The 25,709-nt window shown below is 37.2% G+C and overlaps 1 pseudogene; it reads right to left on the bottom strand.

The window, feature by feature from the left end:
- LOC149128765 (protein lin-28 homolog A pseudogene) overlaps positions 1 to 25,709 on the bottom strand; it is a 146,074-nt pseudogene that overhangs the window by 64,494 nt on the left and 55,871 nt on the right.

Here is a 25,709-nt window from a genome sequence, read left to right as displayed (position 1 = left end):
ACTTTCTGGGTTTTTATATCTTTGTCTGCCACGAGAGTCTTATAAGACCCAGCAAGAACTTTCATTACCACACAAGACACCAAATAGAGACCCAAAGACTGGATCCAGGATTCTGAATTCTTGCTGCCCCATATTTAGTTTGCTTCTCATATATTCTTGGGTCACAAAACAGAAGGGTAATAAATTTATTCACCAGTTCAAAGAGCATCACATTGCTTAGCTCAGTATTGTGTCTAACAAGAACTTGTTAACTTAAGTGTTATTCCTTTGCATCACTTTCTTAGAGTGTTATTTTGCAATCCCTATTATAAGTCAGCAACAATACCTTACTCATTTCTAAATGATGTGCTAGTATATTATTCTTGTGAAGTAAGAAAACACTAACTCCAAGGAGTAGTGGCAATGCTTAAGGGAAATTAAGAAGGGCAGGGAAACATTTTTTTTTTCTCGGTTCAAAATATATCTCAAATAGCATATACTCCCAATTGTATACACATTGCAACATCAACCAATATTGCTTGAGTATCCTATTTCCTTGAGCCCCTGAAAACACAGGGTATTTATATTTCTGTGTAACTGAAATTATTCTATTCCTGCCTATTGTCTCTTCTACAACCTATGTTTCTAAATGTCAATAAGACAATTTTAAAATAAAAGAAAATGGGTTATTCCAATCCATTACATTTTTAAAGTACTCTATAATCACAACAATATTTGGCACTTAAGTGTGAAAAACTCAAAGAATTATTTTCAAAAATGGAAAATAAAATAGGAAGACAGGAAGGCAGGAAAGAAAAAAAGGCTGACATTGCTGCCTATACCTCAACCCAATTTGTATTTTGATGTTTCCAGAAAGAACAGCAAATCCAGCCAGATAGTAACTCCTAAAGTGAAAAACAAAGCTCTTTTGAGATGAAGATCATTATGCACTGAAAACACTCACTTTACAGAAGTTTCCTTCCTTTGACTCTAGGAAGATAGGAAGAGGCAGTAAAATAAGACAAGTAGCATCAGTAGACATCACCTTGTTTGTGAGTGCTAACTGTGACCCCAGAACAATTCATTACTTTCTTTCATTCATTGCAAAGATTGGAAGGTGAAGGAAATATCTTTTATTTTGATTTCTTTAAAACAGATCATAGCTTACAAAGTCCTAAATGGTTGCAGGATTAAAACATAGATGTTACTTTGAGGTTACTAAATAAAATTGACATCATGTCATTTATCTGAGGTTTTTAACTCACCCCAGTTAGAATGGCTCACATTCAGAAATCAACAAAAAACAAATTCTGGCAAGGATTATTGAAGAAGGATACCCTAATCCACTGTTGGTGGGAATGTAAATTGGAAGACAGTATGGAGATACCTCAGAAAGCTGAGTATAGACCTACCATATGACCCAGCCATCTCACTCCTGGGAATTTATCCAAAGGAAATGAAACCAGCATATGAAAGAGTGATCTGTAACCCCATATTCATTTCAGCTCAATTTACAATAGCTAAGACATGAAATCAACCCAGATGTCCATCAACTGAAGACGGGATAAAGAAATTACGGTATATATACACTATGGAGTACTACATAGGAGTAAAAAAAAAAAAAAAGATGAATCATCATTTGAAACAAAATGGATGCAACTGGAAACCATTATACTTAATGAAATAAGCCAGTCACAAAAGGACAAATAGCATATGGTCTCTCTGATCTGTGGTAACACTGTGCTAATACAATACTCAAAATGAAATCTATAGGAGTGAAACCGACATTTTGAGATGCAATGATTTTTTACAGCCAATGCCTTGATTGTCAGGGAACAATGTTTTTCTTATTTGTTTGTTTTTGTTCTTTTTACTCTTTTCTTCATACTAATTAGTGAACTCTCCAAGAGGTGTAGGGTTAATCTTATGAGTATAAAAATTAACTGAAAATTGATTTCTATAAAAAATATGAATGAGAAAGGAAGAGGAAGGAGGAAGAAAGGTGGAGTATGACTGGGAGGGAGGTAGTGGGGAAGAAGCATCATGTTCACAAACTTGTATATATTAAATGCATAAAGTATTCCTTAAACAAAATAAGTTTTTAAAATGGCAATTTTTCATTCCTTTTTATGATATGCTTAATTCTTACTTTAAAAGAAAAATAAAACAGAACAGCATAGGTCAATTCATGCATCCCCACTTACCCCAAAAGAAAAAAAAATGAATATTACTCACTTATATTTAAATTAGTATGCAAGATTCACTTTCAAATAAATATTGCTGCTTGCTAGAAACTTACAAACTCACTACACCGTGATATTTAGAGATTTAAAGAATCATTCAAACTCCTGGTCTTCATGATATGTGTTAAGTTGGAAGTCATAATTCAAAGAAAATAAAATATAAAAAACAGAATGAATTTTGTGATTAAATTGATTTTTTTACCCACCTTTGTCCTTGAAAGTACATCTAGGCCATTATATTGTGATATTAATCAATACCCAGTTAGACCCAAAATGGTTTAAAACATACTTTTATGCTTTGTTATGGAGAAAGCAGAGAAAGGTTCCATTTTTCATATATGACCCTACAGCACTATACTTTATAAGAAAGAGTCTTTTCCATTTCCAGCCTAAACAGCAATCTCTGCTTGCAGCTGTTCTATTTGAGTAACCTGATTAAAACTGAATGATAACTTTTCCCCCAGTCTTTACTGTACTGATGATTGTTACAATAAATGGCCACAATCTTCTTTCTCCAGATAGGAAATTTTCCCGGAAGAAACTCAACATCTTTTAACTCTTGCTTCTGAAGAATTTTATTTTTTATATTGTTAGGGACGATTGTCTGATCAAAGAATCTTTTATAACCAATGACCCAGCTCATTACCAAATGAGCCGATTTCTGAGAGCAAAAATTATTTAATTAAAGGGAATGTGAGAAAGGACATTAATAAGTAGGGCACTGGGATCAGAAATAGTTTATATTTTATTCTTGGATATCTGTTTAGGAGATAATGTCCTTGTGAAGAAACATTGCTCCTGGATAATGTTTTGTTGCTTTCAAGTAAATATTGAGATGAAGCCAAGGCATCCATTTTCGAAGGTTAAAAAACAAAGCAAAATACCTGCTTCTTTCTTGACTGGGTGAAATAGAACTTCAGGGTCTTTCATATACAAGCCACTAGAGGCAAAAGTTATACTTAAAGAAGCATCTAAGAGTCAAAGAAGCTCATGGTCATCTATTCTCCACACATATAAGTCATGTCTTTTTGTATCCCTGACAGAAAATCATCAGCCTTTCTTGAGTCTTCCCATAAATAGAAGTCCTTCCAGCTTGTAGAACAGTACATCCCATTAGCTTTAATGACTGAAACACTTTTTTCATGCTTTGATAAAAAAATCTGCTTCCCTATAGCTTCTATTGGTGCCAATATCTCCTTACAATGAAGGCAAGTCCTTAGGTGCATCTCAGGTATTTAATTTATTATGTCAGTCTCCCCAAATTCATCTTTCCTAGCCAAGAATTCCCCATCCTTCAACTCTTGAAATAATATCCCTCTTTTTTAACTAATGATTTACTTATTTTTTTGAAAGAGAGCAAGAGAGAGAGAAAGTACACATACATTTCCATCCACTGGTTCATACCCCAAATGGCCACAATAACCAGGGCTAGGCCAGGCCAAAGCCAGGAGCATGGAATTTCATCCTGGTATTACATATGGGTGACAGGAGTTCAAATACTTGCCCACTTTCTGCTATATTAATCGTGCATTATCAGGGAGCTGGATAGAAATCAGGACAGCCGAGATTCAACCAAGTACTCCAATATGACATGGTAGGCTCTGAAGTGATGGCTTAACCCCGTATTCCACAATGCCAGCTCCTGTGTTTATGTTTTTATTTCCCCTGCTCCACTACCAATTCGCAGTGAAGATCAACACGAAAATGTTAGTAATTACTGTAGTTATTTGTACATATAAGTATATATATTAATATTTATCAGTGCACATGAGATCATGTTCCCCTACACACACTTTTTATAAGAAATTTTCAAATTAACTGCTACTGAGCAGTGTACCCAAACCTATGCCTTATGTCATTAAAAATAAAAATTGAACACTGTAATTTAACTATTATATTCTGTTATAGACTATATGGTCATTTTCAATCATCTCCCTCAAGTGCCAACATGCAATATCTGCATCACTGTATTTCCTAATAAAATTTCTGAGTGTCATTATATTTATTACATAACCTCTTATTATTATTAGTTTACTTCATTGAACTGCAATCCAAATAAGGACAATTTTTTGTTTATTATAGTTTCATCTGTGTGCTAGACTCTAAGTTCAGTGCTCAATAAATAGGTATCGACATGTAAAACCATAAACAAGTGAATGATCAAAGCGTTTTTTTTTTTGTTTTTTTTGTTTTTTTTTTTTTAATTTTTTATTTTTTTTTTTTTTGACAGGCAGAGTGGACAGTGAGAGAGAGAGACAGAGAGAGAAAGGTCTTCCTTTGCCGTTGGTTCACCCTCCAATGGCCGCCGCTGCAGCAGGCGCACCGCGCTGATCCGATGGCAGGAGCCAGGAGCCAGGTGCTTTTCCTGGTCTCCCATGGGGTGCAGGGCCCAAGCACCTGGGCCATCCTCCACTGCACTCCCTGGCCATAGCAGAGAGCTGGCCTGGAAGAGGGGCAACCGGGACAGAATCCGGCGCCCCAACCGGGACTAGAACCCGGTGTGCCGGCGCCGCAAGGTGGAGGATTAGCCTATTGAGCCACGGCGCCGGCTTCAAAGCGTTTTTTATAACAAAGGTAAAACTTAACCCTATACATATGGTGTTGACAGTAGAGGAAACCTGTACTGACTTCCCTACTCATTAATTTAGATTAATTTAATACACTTATAATATAATGAACCAATGCACATAATTTATATAACTGTACTATTATCATTAAATTTTTTGCTTTTCTCTTTTTCATAAATGTATCAGTTATCAATTATACAAAAATGAAATTGTGACATTTCTCTTCCCCTAAGCAAGTAATATAAAAACCCAATGAAAAACATGAATAAAAGTAGGCAGATGTTGTGATATAGCCATCACATGGGATGCCTATTTTCCATTTGAGTGCCAGATATCAAGTCTCACCTTGCTTCTGATCCAGCTTCCTGCTAATGCACTTGAGAAGGCAGCAGATGATGGTCGAAGTACTTGTGTTCCTGCCACCTGTGTGGGAAACAGATGGAATTCCTAGCTCCTGGTTTCAGCCTGGCTTAACAGGACATTTGGAGAGTGAACCAACTGATGGGAGATAACACTCTGTCTCTCCTTCTCTCTGTTAAATGAAGGCTTAAAAATGGAAAGAGATTAATTTGGCCTGAATTATTTCTAGTGACTCCATGTAATTTATCCTTTTTAGTTATCATGATGTGTCTGCTGAAATACCTCCTCTATATATTTTTGAGATATTTATACTGATTTTATTCATTTGAAAGTCAGAGTTACACAGAAACAGAGGGAGAGAGTAAAAGAGAGAGAGAGAGAATCTTCCATCTTCTGGTTCACTCCCCAGATGGCTGCAAAGGCCAGAGCTGGGCTATTTAGAAGCCAGTAGCAGGGAACTTCTTCCAGGTCTCCCACATGGGCGCAGGGGCTCACGCACTTGGACCATCCTCTGCTGCTCTCCCAGGCACATTAGCAGGGTGGTTGATCAGAAGTAGAGCAGCCGGGACTTGAACTACTTGGATTGGCACCCATATGGAATGCTGGCATTACAGGCAGCAGCTCCACACTCTATGCTGCAATGCCAATCCCAATATAGGTTTTCAAAAAAGGTTCCTTTAACTTTGATGAGAAACATACACATATACACATTCTAATTCATAAGCTTCATAATAAAGTAAAAAATGCAAAATTAGTTAAATGTGCATATAAACTACTTGCAACAGATAATATTGTAGTCCAAAATATATTGTATTAATTGAAAATATTAATTTTCCATTATCACATAATAAAGAGTTCTCATCTAAACCCTTTTTCTTTATTTCTGACACAAAACTTTCTAACACTCCTTTCCTGATTTCTTTTTTACAGCCCACTCATAAATGAGATGCTCGCAATTTGTCCTCAAGTTCTTCCTTTCAGCAAACTGTAAACACTATTCAAAATCAGTGATGTGACTGTGAAGGAGAAGAAAATTAAGGAAAAAAAGGAAGGAATAAAGAAAGGAAGAAATGAAGGGCATTATATGAAGAAATATACCTACTTTATCAAGTGTTATGGAAGGTACTTATAAGACACTTGGCCCCAAAGACTACAGATCCAGAACTGTAATTTGTAATAAGAACATCAAAAGTACACAGAAATGGGTTGAACCTTTGATTTCTACCTCCAAGTTTAAAGCGCTTTGGCCAGAAACAATGTTGTGAAGCTCATTTTCCTCATATGCAAAATGGGGTTTTCTTTTTTACCTTTAGGCTAGTTGGAAAATATTAGCAGATGTTATTTTAATTTATTCTCTGCCTATTGCACCCCAAGCCCTGCAACTAGGCAGTTTGTGTGTTTTTAAATTTTAATTTATTATTTACAGCATGCACATGGACTTAAATTACAAATACAAAGGCCTTAGCACTAATTATAGCAGATAACAAGTATTTCATATATGTTAATGGCTTCCCCTCTTCTCCTCAAACTAAAATGTTATAAAAATCTATTCTCAGTTTTAAGGCATTATGTGTCTCTAAGTTGTATTCATTGCCCACTAAATTATTTTTTAAAAACTCCCAATAAAGCACTCATTAATTTCCATTATCATAATAATCAGATGCATGACTTAACACCAATTCTGACAGGAATAATTTAATCAAGTTCAAAAGTTTATTTGCCACCTATTAATCTACTTGATTTTTAGCTAGGTATATAATACCTCCAAATTTAGAAACTTGAGGAATTTTATGTTTAGAATTCTTTGCAAAGATGTAGTTTGCAAAGTACATATGTTGTCTTTATCAAGATCAATTTACAAAATCCTGGAAAACATCCTTAAAGTGAAATTTAACAAAAGGTACAAGAAATCATTTCAAATTATTGTTGAATGTACAGCTTGTATTCAATATAACTTCAACTTTTCCATGATCACATGTGTTTACATTTGTGTCTTCAGTGCCTGTCTAGCATGCTGTATATCAATTTATAGGTACAGAATAAATCACTGTATAATTGATATATCTGGTAATGATTAATTAACTAGTAAAACAGGTGGGACTGCATCCATGGGTTAAAAACTTTGGGTGCATGTGTCACAGATGTATGAAACTTGAAAGTCTTTTATTTTATTTTTTAACAGATTTACTTTATTTGAAAGGCATAGTGACAGGGAGAGAGAGAGAAAGAGAAATAGAGAGAGAGAGCTTCCATCCACTGGTTCTCTCTCCAAATAGCCACAATAGCCATGGCTGGGCCAGGCTGCAGCCAGGAGCCAGAACTTCATCAGGGTTTCTCACATGAGTGCAGGGGTCCAAGGACTTCGGCCAACCTGCACTACCCTCCAGGCACACCAGCAGGGAGCAGCCAGGCCTCACACTGGCTCCCATATGGGATACCGACATTTCAACAGCCACTCAACCCACTACACCACAATGACAGCTCCCAGAATATTTCTTACCATGTTCAAGAATATCTTTAACATATTAGGAAAAACTTTGGTTTTAAAAAATAGCTGTAAACATGACTCCAATTAATAAAGGGACAATAGTCTGAATTTTTAGTATATTTCTCCTCTAGTGTTGACATACACAAGACGGGGTGAAGTGAAGAATGCTGGAGACATTAGCCTCAGGTATTGAAGATATGGAAAGACACCGGAAAATATACTGTTGACAGAGTATGTTGATGCACTACAGCATGTGTCCAGCTGCAGTCACAAGAGGATTGCTCCAAAGCCTTCAAGGCCTAGGTTCTTCTGAAAACCCTATGACATTAATTAGAAGCTTGATAGTCTTAACAGTTCCCTTTCGGCCTCTAACTCTACCACATTCTCTTTGCCGTGTCTGTCGAGTTTAGATGATGAATCCAGAGTCAGGGAATCACTTTGACAATTTAGTGTTTGATGCTAGCCTCATTAAATGCTTCCATTCTTTCAAGGCATGTTTTTGTGATGAACAGTTATGAGGCAAGCATTGTGCTGGGCACCGGAAGGATAACTAAAGAAAAGCAATGCTCAGTGCTCATGATCCATTCAGGGAGAGTGACAATCACAAGCAACGAGACAGTGTGATATCTCTTGTCAATGTCATGGAGACACTTCTGGAAAAGTAAAACCTAGGCATCTAACCTGACAGACGGGGAGTCATGCAAGAAGGAAAGCCTTATATGGAATTTGAAATGTGTGTAACCAGGCAAAGGGTAGATAATGATACATTAGGAGTAGATAAGAAACAGCTTGATTTCTTCATGGAAAATTTCACGTGGTGTTTCTATGTGTCTATAGAGTCAGGAATGATTACAAATAGTGCCAAAAACAAAAGCAATGTCAAAGCCACAAAAGATTCTATACAGTGACCTTGTGCCTGAGTGCAATAAGGAACCACTGTAAATTTGAGGCAGCAGAGAGATGTCCCTCTAGACTCAGACTTTAGTACAATCATCCTGGATGTATAACAGATGATGGATTTTAAAAAGCAAGATTAGAGTCATGGATTATAATTATGAAATATTTTTAGTAACCCAGATAAAAATTATGGTGGACTGGACCTTTGAAAAAGAAACGAGAGAATCTGTTAGCTAATTGTGTAAGTCGTGCATTGTTAACATATGTACAATCCGAAGAAAAGCAAAATAACCATTGTTTACTTTGCTTCAAGAGGAAGTAGTGAAATAATGAGTTGTTTATAAAGGATTCAGATGCCTTACGACTGGTCAGATAATTAGGTACCTACACAAAAACTTATTTGACCCCTCACAATAATCCTGAAAAATACTTATTATTCATTCTATCATTTGGAGAAACAAACAAAGAAAACTAGTCCCAAAGATGAAGAAAACTGCCTAAAGTTACACTTCCAGTAAGTGGCAGGGCTGAGGCTCCAGTCCAGCTGTGTCTGATTCCAAACTCACAATTTCCCTACACCTTGTTTCATCATTCTTACATTTAAATTCAACAATATCATAATATTAAAAATATTAGCAGTATGTTGTAACTATCCCAAAATAAATCTGTTCTATTTATAACGACCAGCTTAATGATAAACCAAATGACAGGTTATTTATAAAGTCCTATATTGAGGAAATACTTTGAACTATTTTTTGTTTGTTTTTTGTTTTGTTGTGTTTTGTTTTTAAAGATTTATTTGAAAGCAAGAGACACACAGAGGCAGAGAGAGAGAGGTCTTCCATGCCCCGATTCACTTCCCAAATGCCTGCATTTGCCGGAGCTGCGCCAATCCAAAGCCAGGAGCCAGGGCTTCCTCCAGGTCTCCCACATGGGTATAGGGGCCCAAGCACTTGGGTCATCCTCCACTGCGTTCTCAGGCCATAGCAGAGAGCCAGATCAGAAGTGGAGCAGCCAGGCCTAGAACCGGTGCCCACATGGGATGCTCATATGGCAGGCAGTGGCTTTACCCGCTATGCCACAGCACCAGCCCTTGAATTATTATGATACATAGATACATTTATAAAAACCTTTGCCAATTTGTGTTTCATGCTATTTTTACTTAAAATATGGTTCATGCAATACTCCGGACTAAATCACGTAAGGCTGCTTGTTAAATGAGTCCTAAGTCACACCTGTAGTAGTGTTTGCAAATGCAAGTGAAGTTCTCCATTCTAACAAGGGCTGTAAATAATGAGAAATCCAGTGATTTTATCTAGAAATATATATGTGTTTGTGTATATAAAATGAAATTTTACTGAAGAAAGAGAATAGGCATATCATAATTTTAATATCATTAAATAATACAATGTAAATAAACTTAATAGTCATATAGTAAAAGCATGAGGCATTTTACTCTTCTGTTTAAAAGAGCAATTAGAAAAATCTTTAAGGCATATTAAGATAAGCTAAATAGTGGGAAAATTAAACCTCGAGGCACAAAATAGTTTCCCAAAAATCTTCTTCCTAGGTTACATGTATTGTTTTTAGAATGTGTTTTTTACCTTGAAAGCCACTAAAACACTCTAAATTTCTACATTGAAGCCTAAGAATTATTTAGTTTGTAATTTCACATAATGTATTTGTCTCTAATTTTTATCATCAAAAACATTTTTCTCTGAAAATTACCAAGAAATGCTGTTTCTTAGAGTACGAGTGTCATGAGATCATTGGATTAAAACCATTGCAAAAATGACTTCCTTATTTATTCCTGTGTTTGGCTACCCCAATTCTTGCTGTGGTTGGACCAAATGAAAGAACTTGTGCATTCTTATTGTAAATGATGGAAATCTAAAATATTCTTTGATGGGGCCAGCGTTGTGACACATCAGGTTAAAGCCCTGGCCTGAAGTGCCAGCATCCCATATGGTCGCCGGTTCTAGTCCCGGCTGCTCCTCTTCCAATTCAGCTCTCTGCTATGGCCTGGGAAAGCATTAGAGCATGGCCCAAGTCCTGGGGCCCCTATACCGGTGTGGGAGACCCAGAAGAAGCTCCTGGCTCCTGGCTTCAGATAGGTGCAGCTTCAGCCATTGCAGGCATTTGGGGAGTGAACCAGAGGATGGAAGACCTCTCTCTCTGTCTCTACTTTTCTCTGTAACTCTTTCAGATAAATAAAATAAATCTTCTAAAAATATTCTTTGATAATTCTGTTTTAATAATATTTTATGGATTTAATAATACTTAATGACACCTATTAAGAGTGGGATCCACTTTCTGACACTTTATTTGTTCCCTCCCCCCAACACACATCCATTGAAAATGGAGATAGAGCAAAATAGCAAAGACAGTTACAATGTCAGAGTCCTGAGGATCTTACACAATCTACCTAAGCTCCGGGTATTTCAGAATGCAAGCAGATATTATACACTAAATGAAACAATAATACCTGAATCCATAAGAGAGGGAAAGGTAGTTTGAAACAACTTGGAGAATTCACCTAAAGCTGAAACTTCCAGCAAACACACACCTTGGAGCTCTTTTGCACTGCAGGTTTGCAGCCAGAGCTACGACAGCTTTAAGAATATATTTGACAGAAACTGCAGGAGGATGAGTTGAACACACGGCACTCAGTCAGTTATTTATTTTACATTTAGAAATCAACCTTCCAAGCATACGAGCTTTTGATAATATTTGTGACATAAATTATCTCTAGTGTCCTGTAGTTCCTTCTGGTAGTGATGCTTTCCAAAGTCATTTGTTATTCAGAAGTTTCACTGGTGCATTCTATTAGCAATAATTTATGTTTGCCAATGAAACCTGAAGGGACAACTTGACACCTTGACATTTAATGCTGTGGTGAAGTGAAGTAAATTGGTGGTTTCATACTGCCTGTGCACTACAATAATTTATGCAGCTTTGCACATATTGAACAATAACATTTGAATCCATAAACAAAACTAAGAAACAATAGTTTGGAGGAACTCAGTCAATACCATGTATCTTTCTGAGTTATTGCCTTGCTGCTAAAAATACATATCTAGTGTCAGCTCTATTTCCATAGTTTACACAGTCTTTTCAAAACTCTGGTAATCTGTGAGTACCTAGGGTGTAGGTGAAGGAACTGGCTTGACTTTGTCAACATATATTTCTTCTGTATTAAATTGTACAATTCTGTTTTGCAGTGGTTTTGTATCTAAATTGTATACAAAAGTTAATCTTAGAGATTTTTTTGAATGTTTGGTTATAACATTTCAATCAATTCCATTACTGGAGCAATAATGACAAAATAATCATTTCTCTCCCATGTTCCAAGCATATTTCTTATATGTGAATATAATGTAATAATTCAATAAGAGTATCTGAGCTTTATTTACAACTTCATTAAAGAATACATTCAGTAAGTGTGATAAATTTATGTTGGCAGAACTATGAATCTTCAACTATAACCAAGTTTGTTAGCTTATACTAAGTTTCTCCTTCACAATAACTTATTTTATTTCAGGTTTAAAAAAATTCAACTCACATTAATCTCTAAAGGATCCAAATATGTTTTCCTTTACTGCTTTCTTGAGAAAGTTATTACAACTTCTGATAAATCAAGAATGAAAAATAAGTCCAAGCCATTTTTTTTCTTTTTAAAAGTACATGTAGATTTCCCAGTTTTTCAAATGATCTTTCACTTTATCCTATCTCCTCATTTCAAAACCACATTTAGGGGCTGGTTATGTGGCACAGTGGGTTAAGCCTTGGCCTGTGATGCCAGCATAGCCCTGGTTGGAGTCCCAGCTTTTCCACATTTGACCCAGCTCCCTGCTAATGCACCTGAGAAAGCATCTGAAAATGCCCCAAGACGTTGGGCCCCTCCTACCCACATGGGAGACTCTGACAGAGTTTCTGGTTCCTGGCTTCAACATAGCCCAGTCCTGCCATTGTGGCCATTTGGGAAATCAACCAGTGTCTGTCTGTCTGTCTGTCTGTCTCTCTCTCTCCCTCTCTGTAACTCTGCCTTTATAAAAATAAACAAATCTTTAAAAAAAACTGCATCCAAAGATGTTATAAAATTTTTCTGCTATTTGAATATGTGAAAGTTCCCATACTTATTAATTGCTACCTAGTAGTGGAAAAATAATTTACTTCATCAAGGAGCATGATACTACTAAACATGATTTTAACACATTTGATAGCCAGATGCACCCCTCAGATGCTCTACAAGATCTGTTCTGGAGAGATAGAAAACAGCAGCATTCTTCATTTTAAACTTGGCTCTGGTCACTGCCAAGGCTCCAACTGCAGCACTATCTTTTGCTAGTGAGCCTCAAGGACAAGCTGAGGTCATCGACTATCGCTTACAATTCAGATGGCTTGAGATGCTGTTGAACAATGAATGTGGGACTGCCACATTTTTCTCCCACATTATTTTGTGGGTCCTGACGTTGCAACTTTTAAAGTTTATTAGTTGGAAGATTTCATTCTTCACGTTTTTCTCAGCTCATAGAATATCTAAATACCTAATATCTGTGAGGGAAACTTCCCTAAAATTCAGAGGCTTCAGAATAGATTCCAAAAACAAAATCAGATATGACAGAGAAAGGCAGAAAACAATTGCTTTCACTTAATTATCACAGCTGATTATTAAATTATCATAGTTTTTGAAATTTAAGCAGGAGATTTTTAACCTATTTTGCAGTTTTCTATCACTAAAGAAAATAACACAGCAAAAAATGTTTGTATTCTGTAAACAGATTGCAACTCTTCCTTAAGGCAAAAATAGTGACATGTATGGCTCAGAAACAACATATGTCTGTCACATTAAGAAGGGATGTAATAAAGAGAGAGAGAGAGAGAGAGAGAGAGAAGATTCTCTTAGAAAAACAACAGAACCTTTTTTAAAAAATGACCTAAACACACCATATGGATTTAAATGTATAAACTTTGATTTAAAAATATGCAGATGTACCTGTATACACACATGCTGTGTGTTTGCGTATATAGAGAAAAGTAAAGGTAGCGAGAATAAAAAATAAGAGAAAAGAAACAGAGAAAAATCAAGGAAGTGAAGGGAGAGGGGAATAGGGGACAGAAAGGGAAGGAAAGAAGGAAGTTGTTAATTAACATTCTTGATTAAGGAAAGTCTTGATTAAGGGTGTCCTGTTAAGATTCCTGCATAGGAAATACTTCACTCTATTGTTTTCTTCCACTGCATTCAATTGCAACTGGTATAAAAAAATTCCTCTATCTTAAAATGCAGATGGTTTGGTGTAATGTTAGGTCAGAGGAAAACTTAAAGACTCTCCAGGCTATTTCTCAGAAAGTTTGAATGACATGATTGATAACAACTATCATAATTACAGCTACATTTGCTTGAGTAGCTGTGAGGTACTGCAACTGGTCTGGGCAGTATATGATGCAGTTGTAATCTTCCCAACAGCTTTGGAAGAAAAGGATTATTATTCCCACATTAGAACTGAAACTAATGTTCAGAACGGGAAAGTAGCATTTCCAGAGCACACGACAAATAGATGAGAAGCAGGGTTTGAAATGATTATCTTACTGCTTCTGCCAGTAGATTCAAGTTACAAGGAAGTGGCAGGAAGAAAATTTGAATGTCTTGTGTTACAGTACCTTGTTTGTTTGTTTTTCTATTACACCATATTAATCAATGCCTCTGCCATTCAGGTAATATAAAGATGAGGTTAGTGGTCACAATGTAAATGAAATTATGCATTCCTCAGACCCACTATAAAACTCCCTTTCCTTAGAGATGGGACCCTCTGCAATCTGATGAGTACATGCAGTCCTTAGTCCTCTGCTTTATTTTTTTTAAACATTCAAGATTATTCAGTACATACGACATCTTCACAACTAACAGGTACCTGTTAAAGAAGGAACATAAGGGGAAAAAAACCATGATGCAACACAGAAAGAAATCATATTAATACCAGTGGCAATGTTGTAAGAAGCTTACTTGACTGGGGCAAGGGATGGGGAGATAAGGAAGGAATTGATCATATGCTATCAATTCTTTATTATGGGGGAGAGGCGAAATTTTGAAATTTCAATTATGGTTAAAATACTAAAAAAAGTCTTTTTTAGAAGGTTTTTTTTTTTTTTTCAGACAGAGTTAGACAGTGAGAGAGAGAGAAAGAGAGAGGTCTTCCTACCATTGGTTCACCCCCCAATGGCTGCTGCGGCCAGTGCGCTGCGCTGATCCAAAGCCAAGAGCCAGGTGCTTTCTCCTGGTCTCCCATGCGGGTGCAGGGCCCAAGCACTTGGGCCATCCTCCACTGCCTTCCCGGAGAGAAGGACTGGAAGAGGAGCAACCAGGACAGGATCCAGCGCTCCAACCAGGACTAGAACCCTGTGTGCCGGCACTGCAGGCGGAGTATCAGCCAAGTAAGCCGCAAAGGTTTTCTTTTACATATTACTGAAGTATAATTGTGTCCCAGTCCAGGTGTAGCAAAGCATTGTTAATTAAGCTTTGTGACTGAATGCTAAAGAATGGAAATTTCTATTGTTCCTTTTATTTACTAATAACCAAGTATGATGCTAATATTGCTTATTGATTATTTATTTTCAAATACGTAAATTAATGTATGTGAAAATCGATTATAAATTCAGAGCTGATGTGAAGGTCTACTCAAAACGACAAGCAATATTTAGTTTTGCATAAACCTGCCAATTGTAATGCACTGTTGGTCTGTGTTTTCTCATCTCAGAAGCAAGATTATATATAGCTGTATTGATGAAAAAGGGAAGAAAAGAATTTGAGGGCAGTGGTTCATGGTCATAAAAGTTGGACAATTAATAGCTACGGCCAGAGCCAAAAACGCAATAACTTCCCCTAGTGCATCAGGAAAATAAAACAGTGTCTTTTCCAGCCAAGGGTTTCTACTATGTGAAGATAAATTGTTATAATAATATTCAGCATTTTCTACTAAAAATCACAAGGTATTTTAAAAACAAGTAAGTCATGATTCAAAATAAAATAAAAGTATGAGTTCAGAAACAGGTGAAAAACTAAAATAGAACCAGTTGTTCTGTTTTATGGAATAAAATTATAACCCAGCTTCTAGGAGTCTTTGGTCTCTAGACAAGCTTCTTTAAAACAGCATTCAGAATACACCTTTGTTTAGTCACCATATTATACAGAATACTATAGCATATTGTATTTGTAAAGTTATTGGGAATATTAATAAAATGTAATTGGAAAAGGAGTATATAAAGAGTATTTATAACATGATCACTAATCCTGTTTTTTAAAACAAGTGATGCATATGTATTTATGAATGCATATAAATGAAGGTATTTGTGGTCTGAAAATTTACTCATGATATATCAGCCATGATTATCTCTGAGAATTAGATTAATGGCTGATTTTCAAAGGTAAACTTGCTCATCCACATTTTTGTAATTACATAGGACTTTATTAACAGAGATGTAAAAAAGCAGAGAATAATTATAATAAGATTATATTTAAATATAATTTTTAAAAATTATTTAATTTAGTGACCCACAACATAAGATCTTCTTTAAAGAAATCTATTTATTTTATTTGAAGGCAGTGTGACAGAGAGAGAATCTCCCATCCTCTGGTTCACTTCCCAAATGGCTGCAACGCCCAGGGCAAGGCCAAGCCAAAGCCAGGAGTCTCCCATATGTGCGGCAAGGGCTCAAGTATTTGGGTCATCTTCCACTGTTTCCCCAGGTACATTAGCAGGGAATTGGATCTGAAGTGAAGCATTTGGGACTTGAACCAGCACCCACATGGGCATCGAGTCTCAGACAATGCCCTAACCGAATAAACCACAGTGCCAGCAAAAACATAAGACTTTTAGACCTTATAATGTCATTTGCATTATAACTACAGCATTGTCATAAAATATATTAGTTAATGACTTTTTATGTTTTTGAAATTGTCTAATATCTGTATCTATCAAGTTATATTTTCTAATTGATTTGGGTTTTGTGTTATAATTATGATTCTCATTCCGTTTTCTATTTCTAAATGTCATCTACCTTTTCTAGAAGCTCATAAAGTAAGTAACCAAAATTCATTTATAGATCATCTTACATGGTAAGCATACATTGAGCACATTACATGAATCATCTCACTAATTTCCTTAACAACTCTGTGATTGAGACATTGGTAGGTTTCCAATTTGTAGATGAGGGAAATTTAGAGTGGAAGAGATTAGGATAACATCAGAAGGTCAAACACCTAACAAATGTCAATGCAAGAATGAAAGAAAAAAATTTAATCTAAATTCAAAGTCAAGACTTTCCATTAAGAATTATTCCAAGAAGTCAGAGAGACAATCAATCCATAAGAACTTTGAAAACTTATTTAGAAGCATTCATGTATTAAAATATACCACACAGTTAATTTCAAATCTGCTGAGATTTATCTCTGACTCCATAGAACTGGAATCTTTAACCACCATGCTGACCACATCATTAACAATGCAAACATTTGGCAGAACTTCTTTACTAAAAGTGTCTCATGTTAATGCCTTTAAAAACATTTTTAGTGTTTATTTTTGTCTGCTTGGAAAGGAAAGTAACAGAGTGAGAGAGTCAGAGAGTCAGAGAGAAAGAGATACCTTCCACATGCTGGTTCTCTCACCAACTGTTCACAACAGTTAGGGTTTGGTCATCCAGAGCCAGGAGCCCAGAACTATATCGAGGTCTAATGTGGGTAACAAGTCCCAAGCTCTCAGACCACCATCTATTGCTTCCTAGGAAGCAGAGGCAGGAAGCTTGATAGAAAGTGGGGTAGGGGCCAGATCTGTGGCACAACAGGTTAATCCATGGCCTACGGTGCTGGTATCACATATGGGTCTCAGTTCAAGTAGCAGGCTACTCCACTTCCAATCCAGCTCCCTGCTAATACACCTGAGAAAGCAGCAGAGAATGGCCTAAGTCCTTGGGTCCCTGGAACCTTGTGGGAGGCCTACATGAAACTCCTGGCTCCTGGCTTCAGCCTGGTCCAGTCCTAGCCATTGCAACCATTTGGGGAATGGAAGACCTCTCTCTCTCTCCCTCTCTCTCTCTGTAACTCTGCTTTTCAAATAAATAATCTTTTTTTTAATGATCTATTGAATAAGCTTTAAAAAAAAAGAAAAAAGAAAGAAAGTTACGTAGCCAATACTTGAACCGGCACTGGATGCAATGTGGGCATCCCAAGCAGTCGCTTAACCCAGTGCCCCACAACACCTGCCTTCATGTTGATGCTTTTCAAGGTAGTTAAGAAAACAGAAAGCAACTTGTGATTTGTACATAAAAGAGAAGTATATTGAGTGTAATTCGACAGGTATCTATTTCTTTATCTACTTATACATCCATCCATAAGTCTAAACATCCATCAACCCATTTAACATTCTCCTTGCAAGAGGACAGGTATGAGCTTTATAATCACATTTTTACAGAAGACATTCAGGCAGAACAATGCTTAACCAAGATTCCCCTGTCTATATGCTGGGTAGCTGAAGATATTTCTTTTCTCCAGTCTACTCAGAACATTTTACAGGTTTCCATCCATGGTTTTCATATCTATTTACTTTGTAGTTCTTGCTAAGTTCTGAATCTCAGCTTGTACTTTTGGGATTCTCGTTGGTTTCTCTCCAAGTTGTTATCTTCTTCAGATATCATCTCTCTTTTCTCTTAAATCCCTGTGTTGTTATTCTTCTGTGTGGTTTTGATCATCCTTAGCTAATGCCTTGAAATGGGAAAACTAGCACAACTTACCCCAATACAAGGACCCGGGAACACAATGTGCTTCAGGCTCTAGGCTTCTTGAATTTGAATTTAATCTTGAATAGGGTAGGCCAGATAGTAGGTATGTGAGAGTGTGATGTGAAGAACATTTGGGAAACTTATTCCAGCATTAATGTTATAGCTCTGAGTTCAGGAAATGATCATAACTAAGATTCTTTATTTTGTGGAGAGCAACAATGTTAAGTAAGAGCTACGACATTTGTGCTCAGACTTGACTATCCTGAATCTCACTCTCATTATATTTCGTATGATATAATGGTGATCATGAGATTGCACAAATGCTTGAGTCTGTCATGGTGATATGCAGCAAATATCTATACAAGCCTACATCCCAGGTTATACTTGGAGGGATCAGTTGATCTTCCTGAACAGCTGAGATGATTCTTATTCATTCAGATATTAACATACCCAAATGTGAATAGCTAGGATGAGGATTTCAAGGGCCCAATAAAAGTATGCACTATCATGTCTACTTTGAAAATGCTGCTAATTTCTCTTCAGAACGTTCTGATTTTGTGACTTCTTATTGTGCAAATAATTTTTCACTTTACTAGAGTGATAGTTGGTTGAACTTATTGCTAACTTTTTCAAAACACCATTATCTACAATTTGGTGGCAATTACATGAAGACTCAGATACACTATGCTACAATTCTTTAGGGGAAAGTATTGAGGTACTGAAGGGTAGATGATTTGTGATGCTAAAGATGGTCCACTGACATTGCAATTTGCAGATGACTGAGGCTTTGGAATTTATTAAAGGGAAGTAAGGTTTTTCCATGGAACCAGAAGTCCACAGCAGGAATTTCTAGGAGTCTGGCACACAGTCATAGATTAAAACTTTGGCAATGGCCAGATTTTAGTAATGCTGTGACAGAAAAGATTGAATCAAGAAGGGTGCTTACATAGCTTAGACTATATTAATGGATATGTCACCTTATTAGTAGGAACTTCTAAGTACAACGGAAAGGAGCTAAAGGAATTCTGGAGTCTCAGAAAGACGTCTGGTAGCAGGAGCACTATAGTGAATAAATATGGTCCAGAAAAAGACGATTTGCCCCCAACTCAACAAATTGGTAATGGAAGACCAGATTTTAAATGCCCAGGACTAGCATCCAAGATAGAGGTTTTCATTTCAATGTTTTAGTTTTTTTTTTTTTTTTCTGTTATCTCACTTGATTCCATCTGCTTCCCTTTCATTCCACCATATCCAATTTACCTTACCTTTAAGTGTTAAGAATTTAACTTTTTCATCACTGCTCCTAGACATCTGTTGTCATGGGTTCCCAGGATATAGTTGTCCTTCCTTATCATTTAAGGCCAAGAGAACTTGCAGAATACTTGTATTACTTATGGCTCATTTTCTGAATTAACAAGTCAAAATATTTGGTATAGCTAGGTTCATTCATATTTATATGTATATGTGCACGCACAAACACACAGTGTGTGTTCCACATTGATGGTGGAAGAGGTTATGATTCTGGACAATAAAACAAGTGAATACAGGAGGTCACAAGCCACGTGCTGGTGGCTTCAAATATGGCACCTTTGATGCTTTTTCTTAAATGTAAATATATGTTTTAAGATTCTTTATTTATTTGAAAATCACAGTTACAGAGAATGAGGGAGAAACACAGAGAGAAAGATTTTCCATTTGCTAATTCACTCCCCCAAATAATGGCCAGGGCCAGGACAGATCGAAATTAAGAGCAAGGAGCTTCATCCTGGTCTCCTACATGGATGGCAGGGATCCAAACATTTGGGGAATCTTGCACTACTTTTCCCAGACCATTTAGAGGGTGCTGGATCAGAAATGGAGCAACCAGGAATCGAACCAGTGTCCATATGGAATGCTTTACCCATTGTGCCAAAATGCCAGTCCCATTTTGGCTCCATCTGAAGGTGATTTTCTTGCACACATGGCCAAGATTCCACAAGAGCATATTTATATTTTGCTGTAACATATATATAGCAAAAAGATTTATCAATCTCTGTATATTCAACATTAAGAGACTAGTTTAAAAATGATGGTATCCCATTGAGTGTATTAATATAGCCAATATTTATTAATTATTGAGCAGTGTTGTAGGTACATAAGGGGATACAATGTTGAATAAAATGAATCACTCTTTACTTCTTTACTGCCTGATTAGAGCCACATATACCTATGTTCTTTATATAAAATTAATTAGCAGAGTAAAATTAACTAAAATGTCTCTCAGAAAATTTACTTAGAAATTTTTTCCATGAAAATAAGAATAGCATATTTTATGAGTAATCCATAACAACAGTGAAGATAAAAATCATAAAATGTGGGCTGGTGCCATGGCTAATCCTCTGCCTGTGGTGCTGGCATCCCATATGGGCTCTAGGTTCTAGTCCTGGTTGCTCCTCTTCCAGTCCAGATCTCTGCTGTGGCCCAGGAGGGCAGTGGAGGATGGCCCAAGTGTTTGGGCCCCTACACCCACATGGGAGACCAGGAGGAAGCACCTGGCTCCTGGCTTTGGATCGGCACAGCTCTGGCCATGGCGGCCATTTGGGGAGTGAACCAAAAGAGGGAAGACCTTTCTGTCTGTCTCTCTCTCTCACTGTCTTTAACTCTACCTGTCAAACAACAACAACAAAAAAAAAAAATCATAAAATGCAAATACAACAAGAGACAAAATTTAAAAGCTGATATTATAGCTTTCAATAATTAATTTTAGAGCTTAAATACTTTCATTTTATGTGTATTTATATATGTTAAATATATATGTATACATATATATCATGGAAAGAGACAGAAATAGAGACAGAGACATATATCAAAAATAAAGAGAAAGGAGAATGAGATTTTCAGCATTTTTATATATAAATAAAATACATTATTATTTTAATGACCAAAAATCCATAGCTATTTGAATAGCCTCTAATTTACTTAACAAATCTCATATTGATAAATACTCTAAGTTTTTGCAAGATTTTATGACTCTTGTCATATGACAGTAAAGCCATTCTAAATGTTATTGAATGTTTAAAATATATCTCTGCTGTGGCCAGGGAAGTGCAGTGGAGGATGGCCCAAGTACTTGGGCCCTGCACCCCATGGGAGACCAGGATAAGTACCTGGCTCCTGCCATCGGATCAGCGTGGTGCGCCGGCTGCAGTGCGCTGGCCGCGGCAGCCATTGGAGGGTGAACCAACAGCAAAGGAAGACCTTTCTCTCTGTCTCTCTCTCTCACTGTCCACTCTGCCTGTCAAAAAAATATATATATATATATATATTTCTAAGCATGAAACCCCTAAATCACATTGAATGTTGTCAAGACACTATACTCATATCACCAAATAGCTTTCCAGAAATTTTGTAAGAATTCAAAATTTATTGTCTGTATATTAGAGTGCTCTTATCAACACAGCATTGGAAAAATAAATTCTGAGAATTAAAGATTAAATATAATCAAAATTACCATAAATCTTAAATCTGTTAGTGATTTATTTTGGTATAAAATATGATGCAGACATGTGTGATGTTATCCAGGTATTCCATTGTCACTTATTAATGAATCCATTTGGTCATTCTATTTAAAATTCCAATTTTAGATTCATTAACTCAGTAATTATGCATAATTGCCCTTGCTTCTGACCTGTCATCACTCTTACATTGGCCTATCCATATACTTTGTTGCTGAAAGTATACTATAATATTAATGGGTTATTTACAATGTTTTATGATTTGCTATTTTAACTCTAGATGTACATGTAGACAAATGTTTAGAATTATTTAGCTAACTACACTATTCATTTCCAAAGTTAAAATTTGGGTTATGATATTTTATATGTGAATATTAGAAGATGTTACTATCTCCTTCCATTTGTTGATGAAAAACACAACTGTTCTTCATTTTTATCTTGCATAGAATTTTTAGATTGAAAAGAAAATTTATGTAATTTATTTCAAAAAGCTCCTAGAAGTGGATTTTAGTTAATTATTTAGAATTTATATTATTTCTACTACTGTGGTTCCTTATTTCATATTTTAAATGTTTATTATTTGTATAGGGAAATTTGACTGCTCTGTTTTCAATCAGGCTGTGCTAACATCCAGACAAATTCTGATAGGCCTTTTAGATCTCTTCAAATTCCACAATAACAAATCATGACATTGGCAATTAATATTTATTTTCTGTTTTGATTATACGTTTATGTAATTTTTTTTTCATTTTTTCCCATGATGGTCAGGTTATAATTTCCATAAGGATGTTTAAAAGATATTGACCACAATGGCAAACTGTTTTGCTTCAAAGTTAAATGTTAATGTCTCTATTGCTGTACCATGTGATACCAGTCTTCCTTCAGCAATGATTGACAATATATTATGTTACAAGGAGTCTCTAGCCTAGCAGTTAAAACACCTGTTACAATGTCAATGTCATACATGGAGTATCTAGTTTCAGTTTCTGGGTTCTCTCTAGCTCTGACTCTAGCTTCCTGCTAAGGCAGATCCAGGGAGGCAGGGGCAATGGCTTAATAAGATTAATTAATTAACTAGGTTCCTGCCACCCACCTGGGAGATCTAGATTAGTTCCAGGCTCCTTTCTCTCAGCATTGAGCCTGTTCTTCCCAAGTCCTCCTTCCTAGCATTGCAGGCATCTTGGAAGTTAAAGCAGTAGAAGAAATTCTCTCTTTCATCTCAAATAAATAAAGAAAGATGTAAAAGACTTATTTATTCATTTGAAAGGTAGAGTTACAGAGAGTGCAAGAGAGACAGAGGAAGAGAGATTTCCCATTCCTTGGATCACTTCCAAAATGACTGCAAAGGCCAGGACTGGGCCTAGTGGAAACTATGATCCAGGCCTAAGCCAGGAGCCTGGAACTCCCTCTGGGTCTCCATGTGGGTGACAGGGCCCCAAGCATTTGGGCCATCTTTCACTGCTTTCCCAGGCATATAAGCAGAGAGCTGGATCAGAAGTGGAGCATCCAGGGGCCGGCGCTGTGTCATACTAGGTAAAGACCCTGTCTGCAGTGCTGGCATCCCCTATGGGAACTGGAGACCCAGCTGTTCCACTTCCGATCCAACTCTCTACTATGGCCTGGGAAAGCAGTAGAAGATGGACCAAGTCCTTGGGCCCCTGAACCTGAGTGGGAGACCTGGAAGAAGCTCCTGGCTCCTGACTTCAGATTGGCACAGCTCTGGCAGTTGCAGCCAATTGGGGAGTGAACCAGCGGATGGAAGACCTCTCTTTGTCTCTCCTTCTCTCTGTGTAACTCTGACTTTCAAATAAATAAATAAATCTTAAAAGAGAGAGAGAGAGAAGTAGAGCATCCAGGACATGGCACATTGACCATATGCGATGCTCTCTTTGAAGGTGGTGGCTTAACCAACAGAACTACTACCCCAGCCCCCCAAATTAAACTTTTAAGCAACAATTATGTTAAGGAATAACACAATTTTACCACCCCTCTGCTGCTTTGTTTCCCTAAGATTGTTTAAATTGTTTTTACTTGATTTGCTTCTAGTACTTGATCTTATTAACTATAATAGCAAACTTTACTTTATAATGGATTGTTCCCTTTATTCCTAACTTTACTTACTTTTGTTCCTAACTTACTCTCTTCCCCAGTAATTCTTTAAATCAAAATGCAGGTGCAACAGAGTAACTCATATCCCTTGAAATCTGGAAAGCACTGAGCATCATTTCTTCCCCTTGGGCAGTAGCCTGGGCACACATGAGACCACAGGATGGTCCATATGGCTCAAGCCTCAACTGCTCCTGGGGCTTGGTGTTCTCCTGTTGCATCTTTTTCATGTGGGAGGAGAACATTGCCTGAGGCTGTAGAGGCAGTGTAGTTGTCCTTAGTGGAAATCACAAATTGTCCTCCATTAGGTAGTAAGGTGTTGGCATCCAAGCCACCTTTGGAGTTGGCTTAGCAGAACCACAGCAGCATGGGTCACATCCTCCATTGTGATGTCCGAGCATGCAGGAAGAATGTTAGTGCTGTTCTTGGCCAAGTAGGTGAAGTCACAGCCAGAGCAGTGGGAGAACATAGCTGCAGAGACCAGGCCAACAATATCAGAGATGGTGAAGATGGTAGCACCGGAAGCAGTGCACCTAGGTCTGGCTGATTGTGAATTTGATCCTCGCAGCCCTGTATTGCTGCCGCCATCTTGGAACAGAAAAGGTTTCAGATTCGCTATTCGCTCTTTGCTCCATAAACTGATTCTCCTAACACACTATGCTGTGGCATAGCAGCACGCCATACAGGCGCTTGTTGAGTCCTAGCTGCTCCACTTCTGATCTAGCTCTCTGCTATGGCCTGGGAAAGCAGTAGAAGACGGCCCAAATCCTTGGGACCCTGCACCATATAGGAGAACCCAGAAGAAGCTCCTGGCTCCTGGCTTCAGATCAGCACAGCTACAGCTGTTGTGACCATCTGGGGAGTAAATCAGTGGATGGAAGACCTCTCTCTCTCTGCCTCTGCCTCTGTCTCTCTCTGCCTTTGCCTCTGCTTCTCTGTAACTCTGCCTTCAAATAAATAAATAAATCTTATTTTAAAAAAATCACATTCTTGGTAACCAATGCATCTTCGTTTCCTTGACAAAGACACCCTTATGCCCAAGAGACTCCTCCATCACCTTCTTCCCTGACAGGTTTCCTTTCCTTCCCCCAACCAGGATACCAGATGTCTCCAAAATGGAAGCGACCAGCACGTCTTCCTCTGCCACCAACTCCTCCTCCTCGTCTTCCACCTCGGCCCCTAAACCCTCCGCTTCCACCTTGGCCCTGCTGAATCCTCCTTGCCCTCTTCTGGTACTACCAGACCACCACAGCCACCAAAGCACCCCGCCCCTTGGCCCCAGAAGCCACGCCCATGGAGACTAACTCTGACTGTATGGGGAGTGCTCAGTTTCACTGCTCCAACACTGTGGCATCTCTAAATGCACATGTCTCCTAATTTACTGAAACACTAAAATATTAGTTTTGGACATCTATCCACACAGTCGTATAGTTTTTCTCCTTTGATCTACTAATATTATGCATTATATTAAAAGATTTCCTAAAATTAAAACACTATTGTCATTTTAATTTATTCATGGATTTTTATGGTATTGAAATTAGTGTTTATTTCTTTTTTAAAGATTTAATCTTGTCTTTTGCAACAAAATGGATACAATTAGAAACCAATACACTTAGTGAAATAAGCCAGTCATGAAAGACAAACATCATCTATTCCCTGATCTCTGGTAACTATACAGTACAAAAAATGTAATGTATATGAGCAAAACTGACAGTTTGAGGTTTGATTATTGTTTACAGTACTTGTCTCTACTGTTGAGAAACTGTTTTTTTCTTCTGTTTGTTGAATTCTTTACTTAGTGAAG

The sequence above is a fragment of the Oryctolagus cuniculus genome, chromosome 1 (genome assembly GCF_051225735.1).
Source record: "Oryctolagus cuniculus isolate XC-2025 breed Fujian yellow rabbit chromosome 1, ASM5122573v1, whole genome shotgun sequence".
Taxonomy (NCBI): Eukaryota; Metazoa; Chordata; class Mammalia; order Lagomorpha; family Leporidae; genus Oryctolagus; species Oryctolagus cuniculus.
Note: the sequence above shows the minus strand (reverse complement) of the source record. Positions and strands in the feature narration are given on the sequence as shown.